The sequence below is a fragment of the Somniosus microcephalus genome, chromosome 3, assembly GCF_052327205.1.
Source record: "Somniosus microcephalus isolate GS21.2 chromosome 3, FLI_Smic_1.0, whole genome shotgun sequence".
Taxonomy (NCBI): domain Eukaryota; kingdom Metazoa; phylum Chordata; class Chondrichthyes; order Squaliformes; family Somniosidae; genus Somniosus; species Somniosus microcephalus.
The window spans coordinates 360911288-360923719 of record NC_140989.1 but is presented as its reverse complement, the minus strand read 5'-3'; the positions used below and the strand labels follow the sequence as shown (position 1 = coordinate 360923719).

Genomic DNA, 12432 nt, shown 5'->3' with positions numbered 1-12432 from the left:
TTATCTCTCATACCAACATAATTAAAAAATATAGATTAACCGGTCCTTCACGCATTTGCGGTTTGTGGGATCTTGCTGTGCACACCTTGCAGCTGCGTTTGCCCACAAAACAAGTGTGACTACACTTCAAAAGCGACTCTGTGGATGTGCAGCATTTTGGGATGTCCTGAGATCACAATAAACTGTCATCCACCGCTCAGTGGTAGCACTCTCACTTCTGAGCCAGAAAGACGTGCATTTCTACAGCGCTTTTCATGACCATCGGGCGTCTCAAAGCACTTCACAGCCAATGAAGTATTTTTGAAGTGGAGTCACTGTTGTAATGTGGGAAAAGATGCTCGAGGGTTCAAGCCCCACTCCAGAGACTTGAGTTCTGAACCCAGGCTGACACTTCAGTGCAGTACTGAGGGAGGGCTGCACTGTCGGAGGTGCCGTCTTTCCAATCAGATGTTAAACCGAGGACTGTTGATGCTGTTCGAAGAAGAACAGGGGAGTTCGCCCCGGTGTCCTGGCCAATACTTATTCCTCAACCAACATCCCTTAAAAAATTCTCTGGTCATTATCGCATTGCTGTTTGTGGGAGCTTGCTGTGCGTAAATTGGCTGCCGCATTTCCTACTTAAACAGTGACTCCACTTCAAATGTACTTCACTGGCTGCAGAGTGCTTTGGAACATCCTGAGGTCGTGAAAGTCACTGTATAAATGCAAGCCTTTCTTTCTGCAAATATAGATCCAAGTTCTTTCCTTTCTTTAAGATGGTAGCATCTTGCATTTATATATCACCTTTCACATCCTCAAGACATCCCAGAGCTCTTCACAGCCAATAAAGTACTTTTTGAAATGTAATCCCTGTTATTTTGTAGGCAAATGCAACAGCCAATCACATGTTTGGTTTGGTATTATAGTCCCATTTAATTCAAGCATGCTTGCTTCAAGAAAAAGCGACCATTTTCCCCCCCCTTTTCGCTGATCTTCTCTCCTGACTTGTTGCTGGGATACGGTCTCACAGCTGCCAACAGTCCTCTAGTAACTATGCCAAGTGGTCACTCTTTAACAGCTTTTATGCTGCTTAAATGCTGCCAGCTTCCCACACAGCCACCAGCAACACCAAAGTACACTTGCTGGACTGCCTATGGCGAATGTACCCACAGCAAATCCAACAACTTGGTGTTGCCAATGGTCGGGTGAGTGAGGTCTATGCTCAGGAGCTGGTGCCTTAAACGCAGTGCTGATGTGCACGTCTAGGCGGGTGGCTGGTGGCGGGATGATCAGGCATGGAGTACATCAAAGCCAAGCCTGTTTTTTGTGTTCCCACCCGATGTACACAAGAGACCCAATATCAATTGACACCAGTGAATACGGCAGAAAGACCGCCCAGTTCGGATCAGCAAACTCAGCACCGAAATTGAGTTCAAATCTCACCACGGCAGTTGAAGAATTTGACTTCAGTTTTGAGATAATCTGCAAGTCTGCCATCAGTAAAGCCAACTGGTCCACTGATGTCCTTTAAGGAAGGAAACCTGCCTGCCAGCTGTGGCTCAGTGGGTAGCACTCTCACCTCGGAGTCGGAAGGCTGTGGATTCACAGTCCCCACTCCAGAGACTTGAGCACCAAAATCTAGGCTGACTGAGGGAGCGCTGCACTGTCAGAGGTGCCGTCTTTCGGGTGAGACGTTAAACCGAAGCCCCACCTGCCCTCTCGGGTGGACGTAAAACATCCCATGGCGCTATTAGGAAGAAGAGCAGGGGAATTCTCTCCGGTGTCCTGGGCAATATTTATCCCTCAATCAACATCACTAAAACAGATTATCTGGTCATTATCACATTTCCCACATTACAACAGCGACTCCACTTCAAAAGTACTTAATTGGCTGTGAAGCGCTTTGGGACGTCCGGTGGTCATGAAAGGTGCTATATAAATGCAAGTCTTTCTTTCTTTTATTGCCGTTTGTGGGAGCTTGCTGTGCGCAAATCAGCTGTTGCCTTTCCTACATTACAACAGTGACTACACTTCAAAAGTACTTCATTGGCTGTAAAGCATTTTGGGATATAAATGCTTGTTCTTTCTGTCCTTCTGTGACTCCGGTGGTTGACTTTTAACTGTCCTCTGAAGGGGCTTAGTTGTCTCTTCTTCACACAGACAGAATCACAGAATCCCCACAGTGCAGATAGAGGCCATTCCGGCCCATCAAGCCTGCACCGACACATATCCCACCCAATCCCCACACCAACACATATCCCCATTTAATCCCCCTAACACTAAGGGTCAATTTATCATAGCCAATCAACCTAACCCGCACATCTTTGGACTGTGGGAGGAAACCGGAGCACCCGGAGGAAACCCACGCAAACACAGGGAGAATGTGCAAACTCCACACAGACAGTCGCCCGAGGCCGGATTTGAACCCGGGTCCCTGGCGCTGTGAGGCAACAGTGCTAACCACTATGCCACCGTGCTTCTTCTTAGGCAGTCCCTCGGAGCCGAGGATGGCTTGCTCCCACATTAAAAGTGAGTTCTCAGGTGACTGATGAGTCCAATGCGGGACCTACAGTCTCTGTCACAGGTGGGGCAGACGGTGGTTGAAGGGGCGGGTGGGTGGGGTGCTTGGGTTGACGTGCGCTCCTTGTGCTGCCTGCGCTTGGCTTCCGCTTGCTCCCGGCGAAGAGACTCGAGGTGTTCGGCGCCTTCCCGGATACTTCTCCTCCACTTTGTGCGGTCTTGGGCCAGGGATTCCCAGGTGTCGGTGGGGATGTTACACTTTTTCAAGGAGGCTTTGAGGGTGTCCTTGAAGCGTTTCCCCTGCCCACCTGGGGCTCTCTTGCCGAGCCGGAGCTCCGAGTAGAGCGCTTGTTTTGGGAGTCTCGTATCGGGCATGCGGACAATGTGACCCGTCCATCGAGCGTGGTCAAAGCTTCAATGCTGGGGATGTTGACCTGAGCATGAACACTGACGTTGGTGCGCCTATCCTGCCAATGGATTTGCAGGATCTTGCGGGGGCAGCGTTAGTGGTACCTCTCCCGTGCTTTGGGCTTAGTTTTATCAAACTGCTTGCAGCGGTTCAAGAAGGAGGCCCACCACCACCTTTTCAGGGCAACTAAGGCTGGACAATAAATGTCAGCGATGCCCACGTCCTGAGAATGAATTTTAAAAAAAATTACTGGAGGAGCATCTTAAGGGAATGTCTAAATTCTGGATTAAACCGAACATGTGTTGTGTGTCGAATGTCAGTGCAGAGATAGTGCCGCTGCCCTCAAAGGGTTCACTCACAGACTCTATATTCTCCCTAAGAAGTTCAAGACAGCAACTGTGAGCCTCCCCTAATTGTTCAGTTGCCAAAAGCAACGCACAATGGAGTCACACACCAAAAGATCCCAGGCTCAACCCTTGTTCGGTGCAGAGTCAGCTGACCATTCAGTCAGAGCAGCAGTTGCAGGCTTCACAAATGATCGTAAGTCCCCCCGAATTAAGGAGGAGGAGGAAGAGGAGGAAATAAAAATCAGGCAAGATCCCTGTCATAAATCGCAACTTCTACAAGAAGTAACTCAGGAAGTGCTACTGGACGGCCAGCTGAGGGCGCCGTCCGAGGAGTATAAATACTCGGGCGTGGGCCCAACTTGGCCAGAGACAATCTGGAAACAGGAAGTTAGTGACTACTAACTAGACCTCCATGCTTTGTTACAAGTCGATTAAAGCCTTGCTTTATGTTCAACCAAGTGCGTAGTGAGTCTTAATTACGTCAATCCCCACTCACCGGGCAGGATTTTCCACTTTGGTGCTCCCAGTGCATGTCAGGAGACTCTGCAGCCCCAACCCCTTTAATTGTGACAGCAATTGGGATGGCAGGAATTATGTATGATGGGATGGCAGGAATGACGTATGAGGAGAGATTGGGTCGATTGGGCTTATATTCGCTGGAGTTTAGAAGAATGAGAGGGGATCTCATTGAAACTTATAAAATTCTAACAGGACTAGACAGAATAGATGCAGGAAGGATGTTCCCGATGGTCAGGGAGTCCAGAACCAGGGGTCACAGTCTAAGGATAAGGGGTAAGCCATTTAGGACAGAGATGAGGAGGAATTTCTTCACCCAGAGAGTGGTGAACCTGTGGAATTCTCTACCACAGAAGGCAGTGGAGGCCAATTCATTAAATATATTCAAGAAGGAGTTAGATATATTTCTTAAGGCTAAAGGGATCAAGGGATATTGGGAGAAAGCAGGGACCGGGTACTGAGTTTGGATGATCAGCCATGATCTCATTAAATGGCGGAGTGGGCTCGAGGGGCCGAATGGCCTACTCCTGCTATGTTTCTATGTTTCTATGACAGGTGTAAAATTACAGCACCGGCAGGCGCGGAATTTTCTAATATATGACCCTGGCGGGTGCTGAGGGGGAAATTCCCAGCCCCAATCTCTATCCAGCCACTCCTGTTGGAAGGTGCATGTACGTGGATCGTCAGCCAAAAACAGGGTCGGGCAGGGCTGCGACGCACCCTCAGGTCGAATAGCCTCTAAGCAGCGAGCGTCGAGACCAGCACGCAAAGAATGGCTACCTTCGGCGATGTGATGGAGCCGACTGGTGCCAGTGGAACGGTTCCCCGGCAAGGAGTGGACGAGAGAGAGAGAGAGAAAGAAGAGAAGAGAGAAAAAAGAGGGAAAGAAAAAGATAGAGTAGAGAGAAAGAGGGGAAAAAAGAGGGAAAAAGAGCGAAGAGAGAGAGAGAAAAAAGGAAGGAGCGAAGGAAGGAAGCAAGGAAGGGAGGAGCATTTGTATAATGCCTTTCACGGCCTCAGAACATTTCAAATCACTTTACAGCCTTGATAAAGCCATCACAACTTGACCCTGTTAGTAGCAGCAAGATTTAAACATTAAACATATCACAGCATTTCAAAACTGATTGCTATTGTCTTCTTAGCAAAAGTAAAACTCCAGCATCTCAGAAAACATACTTCAGTACAGGGGGGACCGTGATGGGTTTTTCCGAGTCTTATGCATTCCTCAGTTCATTTATATAGCCGTCATCGAGTGTAAAGAAAGAAGGAACTCGCATTTCCCCAGTCCCTTTCAGGACATTCCAAAGCACTTTACAGTCGATGAGGTACTTTTTGAAGTGTAGTCACTGTTGTAATGTAGGAAACGCAGCAGCCAATTTGTGCACAGCAAGGTCCCACAAACAGCAGTGAGATAATGACCAGATAATCTGTTTTTTTTTAAAGTGATGTTGGTTGAGGGATAAATATTGGCCAGAACACGGGGGGGGGGGGGTGGAGAACTCCCCTTGCTCTTCTTTGAAACAACGCCACGGTATCTTTTACATCCACCCGAGAGGGCAGACTTGGTTTGACGTCTCACCCAACAGATGGAGAAAAGCAAAATAAAAATGAATCTTTTTACATTTGATTTTGGAATTCGAATGCTACTGTGGCCTTTAGGGGTTTAACGGTTAAATAAATGGAAAATATGTTCAAGTTCCACCTCAAAGCCAAAAGAAAAACTGAAGCCATTTCAAACTGCTTCCTAAAGAATCTGAACTTGTTGATGTGTGCAGTCATAGAAAGTGAATCAATCTTCATTCATGGTTCAGAATAAACATGCACAATGTGTAATCAATAGGCCAGTCAAAGTCCAGCGACAGTGACAACAGATAGCAACAAAAAAGACTAATGATGCAAGCCCTCAGAAATCTGCACTGAAGAGGCAGTCTAGGACTGCAAGGGGGAAGAGTGCCTGCATCCTTACTAAACCATCGATTCACATCCTGTCACCTGTTTGCCTCAGTTAGATGATTCTGCATCAGGTTATCAGCCAGGCCTCAGGCTGGAGTGGCCTGCAGGAACGAGGCATCCAATCATAGTAACCAGAGGACCATTGACCTGGTTAGATTACAACCGCCGCTGGTTGATCAGCAGGCATCCCATTCACAGCAGACACGGTCAACCGTCTGTGCATGTCCCAGCCTCCAACTGGAGAAGGTACCAGTCTAGACATAGTCTGCTGTCTGAGCCTGTCCCAGCCCCCACCTAAAGAAGGATGTAGTCCAGACATGGTCTACCATCTGAGCCTGTCCCAGCCCCCACCTAGAGAAGGTACCACTCCAGATATGGTCTACCATCGGAGTCTGTCCCAGCCCCCACCTAGAGGAGGTACCACTCCAGATATGGTCTACCATCTGAGCCTGTCCTAGCCCCCAACGAGAGAAGGTACCACTCCAGATATGGTCTACCATCTGAGCCTGTCCTAGCCCCCAACTAGAGAAGGTACCACTCCAGATACGGTCTACTCTCTGAGCCTGTCCCAGCCCCCACCTAGAGAAGGTACCACTCCAGATACGGTCTACTCTCTGAGCCTGTCCCAGCCCCCACCTAGAGAAGGTACCACTCCAGATACGGTCTACTCTCTGAGCCTGTCCCAGCCCCCACCTAGAGAAGGTACCACTCCAGATATGGTCTACTCTCTGAGCCTGTCCCAGCCCCCACCTAGAGAAGGTACCACTCCAGATATGGTCTACTCTCTGAGCCTGTCCCAGCCCCCACCTAGAGAAGGTACCACTCCAGATACGGTCTACTCTCTGAGCCTGTCCCAGCCCCCAACGAGAGAAGGTACCACTCCAGATATGGTCTACTCTCTGAGCCTGTCCCAGCCCCCACCTAGAGACGGTACCACTCCAGATATGGTCTACTCTCTGAGCCTGTCCCAGCCCCCAACGAGAGACGGTACCACTCCAGATATGGTCTACTCTCTGAGCCTGTCCCAGCCCCCACCTAGAGAAGGTACCAGTCCAGATATGGTCTGCTGTCTGAGCCTGTCCCAGCCCCCAGCTGTTGATGGGTGGGGGGCAGGGGGGGGGGTTGTAGGCCTGGGCCCTCCTTAAAACCCTCCTAATATCTCCTTCTTTGCGGGGCCTTTTTTTATTTCTTCCTTGCACCTTTGTGAAATGAGTAGGCTGGCTTTTTCTACATCTAAGATGCTGTACGTGCCTGCGTAGCCCAGTGGGTCGCACTCTGGCCTCTAATTCAGAAGGTCGTGGGTTCAGGCCCCACTCGAGACCGGAGCACAAAATCCAGGCCAACACTCCCAGGGCAGCACCGAGGGAGCGCTGCACTGTCGGAGGTGCCGTCTTTCAGATGAGATATTAAACCGGGGCCCCCTCTAAGGTGGGCATTAAAGATTCCACAGCTGCTATTTCGGAGAAGAGTTTGCCCCGGTGTCCTGACCAATATTGATCCCTCAAAACAGCATTGCTAAAAAAAAATTATCTGGCCATTATGTCGTTTCTCTTTGTGGGACCTTGCTGTGCACAACTCGGCAGCCGCGTTTCCTATGTTACAACCGCAACCAACACTTCAAAAAAGTACTCCATTGGCTGTGAAGAGCTTTGGGATGTCCCGAGTTCGTTCTTTCTATACAAAAAGCCAGCTGGTAATACAAAAGTAATCAATCGCACTGATTCTGCTGAGTGGGTGTCGCTTATTCTCATTCGCTGCACTGTTCAGCAACATGCTCTGGCCGAGTTTCGCTTTGAACCTGCTCTGGTTATTGTAAACACTACAATACTTTGTCATCCTGAACACCATTAAGAGACTGCGGGCTCTTTGTTTGATGACTGTCCCTCCGGGCCTAATAAGCAAAGCAACAAAACGTGTTGACGGTACATCGTTCCTGGCCTGTCACGTTCAAAATATAACCCCACATAGAAAGAAGAAAAAAAAAAAATCACCCCATTTGAATGGCGAGTCACTAACTATTCCAGGGGAGGCACAGAGCGTCCTTTGTCAGCTAAAGGGCTCTCACCCAGAAACAATGTTACTGTCACCGACAAGTCAAACTGGTTGTGGCGGAGCTGTAATTGCCTCTGAAAGCTTCTTGGCTGCTCTTGTAAATATCACTCGCACCCAAACACTCCATACTAGAGGCAGGAAGGATGTTCCCGATGGTCGGGGAGTCCAGAACCAGGGGTCACAGTCTAAGGATAAGGGGTAAGACATTTAGGACTGAGATGAGGAGGAATTTCTTCACCCAGAGAGTGGTGAACCTGTGGAATTCTCTATCACAGAAGGCAGTTGAGGCCAATCATTAAATATATTCAAGAAGGAGTTAGATATATTTCTTAAGGCTAAAGGGATCAAGGGATATGGGGAGAAGGCAGGGACAGGGTACTGAAATAACAACAGAAAACGCTGGAAAAACTCAGCAAGCCAGGCAACATCCGTGGAGAGAAAATAGAGTCAACGTTTCGAGTCAAACCCTTTGTCAAGACTGGAAAGGCACAGGAAATGAAATAGATTAAAAGGCCAGGCTGGGGGAGAACAAGAGAGAAGTGAAGAGACATTAAGAGGTACTGAATTTGGATGATCAGCCATGATCTCATTAAATGGCAGAACAGGCTCGAGGGGCCGAATGGCCTACTCCTGCTCCTATCTTCTATGTTTCCACAGGGGAGTTGCACAAGTTTCTTTTTACCCCTCTGCACAGCCCGAGGTAAGCAGCGTTGCATTCTCGTCAACTTGTCCCGTACAAGGGGTGATGGTGTCGCCGTTTTCAAAAGGCCCGTGGAGCAGAGGAGGTCCTGACCCTTGGGAGTGCTAAGAATGATTGTTTGAGGTGTTTTTTTTCTGCTTAATGAATGGAATCTGAGGGTCTATTCGCTCCAGTGTGTGTGTGCATCTGCGTTCAAAAATAGCAATGGTGACACTCAGGCTGGCACGGTGCCCAGCAGGCAGACTAAATGGGACGGTCACTCCACCACACACTACGCTACCCGGTCTCCAGAGGGTGCATGTCGAACAAGGAGGTTTACTGCACCGCAGACAGAGAACATTTCCCGCAAAGTGCCCAATAAGAGGGGAACTTCCCATTCATCAGGATAATCCAGCACTGGTAATTAGCGCGCAGCAGACGAACTCCCTCTTGCGAAGGGTGAAAGCAGCCATCAATTGCTTTGCTAATTAAGAGGACTATTAACCCTGGCGAAATGAACCCAAAACTTGCATGACACCAAAACGCACCCCTTCCCCACACCCCACCGAGAGAGATCCGCGATATTTAAAGAATAATTGCTTTATGTTTTCGACCACGACAAGAATGCCCACCTTGTGTCTGAGAGGATCCATAACCTGCTCTGGCGCGGCCATCCACTCCCTATAGATGATTCTCTATCTAAATTATTATATATGCACATCTTTTTTATAAAACGGAGATCTGCAACTTACCACGTTTAGAAGTTGTGGGCCTCAGCATCCTGTTGGAATGTCTTACAGTCCTGCAAAGCACAGAAGACAAATACGTATAAAAGGTTAATTCGAGGGACAGTCACCTTCAATATACAAAACCTGTGTGTGCGCGGATATACAAAGCACAACAGTTACATTTTGTACTGAGAGCTTTCCATTTACGAGTACAGTGACTTGTCTGGACAACACACTTCACAATCGATAATGCCAAAACAATACATTTTAACCGGTTACATCGAAACAAAAGCAATCCATTCAGCCCCTCGAGCCTGTTCCACCATTCATTGGCACAGGAGTGGGCCGTTCAGCCCCTCGAGCCTGTCCCACCATTCACTGGGACAGGAGTGGGCCGTTCAGCCCCTCGAGCCTGTTCCCCCATTCATGGGACAGGAGTGGGCCATTCAGCCCCTCGAGCCTGTTCCACTATTCATGGGGGCAGGAATGGGCCATTCAGCCCCTCGAGCCTGTTCCTCCATTCATGGGACAGGAGTGGGCCATTCAGCCCCTCGAGCCTGTTCCACCATTCATGGGGACAGGAGTGGGCCATTCAGCCCCTCGAGCCTGTTCCCCCATTCATGGGACAGGAGTGGGCCGTTCAGCCCCTCGAGCCTGTTGCGTCATTCAATTAGATCATGGCTGATCTGTATCTCAACCCGATTTACCCAACTTACATAACCCTTAACGCCCTTACCTAACGAAGATCCTGTTACAATGCAATTTCAACAAACTGCACTTGTTTCCTTGTGGTGGTTGCAAGTGCACAGACAAGAGTGTTATTCTGTGCCAGGGTCTGAAGAGGGCAGTACGCTCTGTCGGTTCCTGCTGCTGCAGCCAGCCCCGACTGAACAACGCACAAGCAAACAGGACTGGAGAGCAGCAAATGCCTAAGTCAGCTCTTCCCAGCGTAGGGAAACAAGAGGCGAAACATTTCTGTGCAGGCTAAAGGTCGCGTCAAGGATAAAGAGTGCAGTGTGGAACTCGTCCAGAAGCAACGTGACGCTGAGAGACAATCGAGTTACCATTCGTTCCAAGAAGTGTGGTGCATTAAAAAAAAATCAATATTATTGTGGATCGTATCTATCTGTAGTAGTAAAATGAGTGTCACAAAACGAGCAAACGGGTTAGATTTAATTAACTCACTACTTGCACATTTCATCACTTATTGCTATGGTAACATTCAGTTGCTCAGCAGCCAGGCAGGCTTGAATCAGATAGTTGTTGTCCTCTTTCCTTGCTGCGGGAATGTGGTTGAATTTACAGCCAAGACTTGATCCCACTGATAACTCCCAGTAATTTAGTGCTGGCTCTTTTTAAACAAAAAAACATATATCTATCTATACACAATCAAGGAGGTCTGGCGACTAAAGGATATATATAGGCAGAGACCAGACACTCCTTATGTAATCATATAAGGGAATCGTGGTCCATGGATACCCCAACAACAACAACAACTTGTATAATATTTGTCTAGCGCCTTTAACATCATAAAACGTCCCAAGGTGCTTCACAGGTTCGTTATCAGACAAAATTTGAAAAAGGGTTTCGACCCGAAACGTCAACTCAAATTTCTCTCCACGGATGTTGCCTGACCTGCTGAGTTTTTCCAGCATTTTCTGTTGTTATTTCGGATTTCCAGCATCCGCAGTATTTTGCTATCATCCCATAAGGAGCTGTTGGGGCAGCTGTCCAAAAGCTTGGCCAAAGAGGTAGGTTTTAAGGAGCATCTTAAAAGGAGGAAAGGGAGAGGCGGAGAGGTTTCGGGAGGGAATTCCAGAGCTTTGGCAGCTGAAGGCACGGTTTGACACTGAGGATTTACATTTTCATTTCTCGAAGCCCCTTTTTGTCGCTCTTTTTTGCATCCAAAGTGCGCTAATTGGTTTTCGAGGTGGTTCCTGACACAGTGCAATAAAGCCATCCGCCCCCCCCCCCCCCCCTGCTAGACGACCAAGCAAGTAAACACACCACCAGGAAGAATCCAGGCCTCTGCTTGCTTTTTTTCCCTTTTAAGCTCATATTCATACTTTCTCTTCACGAAAGAGACCCCTGCCATTTTTGAGTTGCGCCTCTGCCCTCCCGAGCCACTTCCTAGAATGGTTGGATTAGCAGAGGAGGCAGGTTTGCTCTGTGCACTTTACAGCTATCCAGAATGGAATGTTTTGTAAATTTCATGACAGTTCATGCTTCCTGAGATAATGAAAGGTATACAAAAGGTTTCCAGGCGAGAGGGGAAGAGGGAGGAAGGGGGAGGGTGTGGCGAGATAGACCAGCGTTAAGCCGTTCTGATGCCCTAAGTAGGCCACTTTTTAAACATTTAGCCATTGGTGCTTCATTGTCGCCTCAAACAAGGATCCAGATTGTAACACGTTCTCTGAGAGGCGCCGCACAGCATGTCTGCTGGCAAACATTTTTGTACATGTGGGGGAGAATAAACTACACAGGCCGCATCAGCGGCGAAATTCAAAAGGGAAGAAGGAGCACTTTGCAGAAACAACATCGCCAAAGAAAGAGGTAGAGCTCGAGATGCCAGCTGATTAACACTGCACTCGGGGAACCGTGCTGGCTGGGGTAAAAACCACTCGTCGCCCACAAGGCAATGCCTTTCTTGTAGAAGTAAGGAGGCTGCCAAGGCATTGGAGAAGGAACACAAGAACTGTAAATGACTCCACCAGATCCTTGCCGTCTCTTTGGGTGGTCCCTACATTTGAAAAATCCCACACGCTACGCCATCCCATTAAAAGAGTCGAGGGGGAGGACAGGAGAGATTTCTTCATCCAAAAGGAATGCCCCAGACACACACACACACAGACAATTGCCTCACTTCTGGAAAGAGTGAATGTTGGAAACAGAGAAAGATTACGAGGCTCCAGGGCTCTGGGATCAGTTTCAGGTTCGCCTTGGCCAAGAGCCAGCACAGAGGCGATTGGGGCCGAACGGCCTCCTCCAGTGCTGTCAGCGTCTGTGCAATTCCTCAGACAAAAGCAAGATACTGCGGATGCCGGAAATCAGAAATAAAAACAGAAAATGCTGGAAACACTCAGCAGGTCAGGCAGCATCTGTGGAGCCAGAAACGAGAGTTCACGTTTCAGGCTGATGACCCTTCGTCAGAACTGTAACGTTAACTCTGTTTCTGTCTCTCTCCACAGATGCTGCCTGACCTGCTGAGCATTTCCAGCATGTTCTGTGGTACTTCTCCCAAATCGCTAC

At 48.6% G+C, this 12432-nt stretch overlaps 1 protein-coding gene across 1 annotated transcript in view; it reads right to left on the bottom strand.

Moving 5' to 3' along the window:
* Positions 1-12432, bottom strand: part of adgrl2a (adhesion G protein-coupled receptor L2a) — a 777020-nt gene that overhangs the window by 529334 nt on the left and 235254 nt on the right. Inside the window, exon 2 of the mRNA XM_085983501.1 lies at positions 9208-9257. The gene's annotated coding sequence lies outside the window, so the exon portion shown is untranslated. The remainder of the gene's footprint in view (positions 1-9207; positions 9258-12432) is intronic.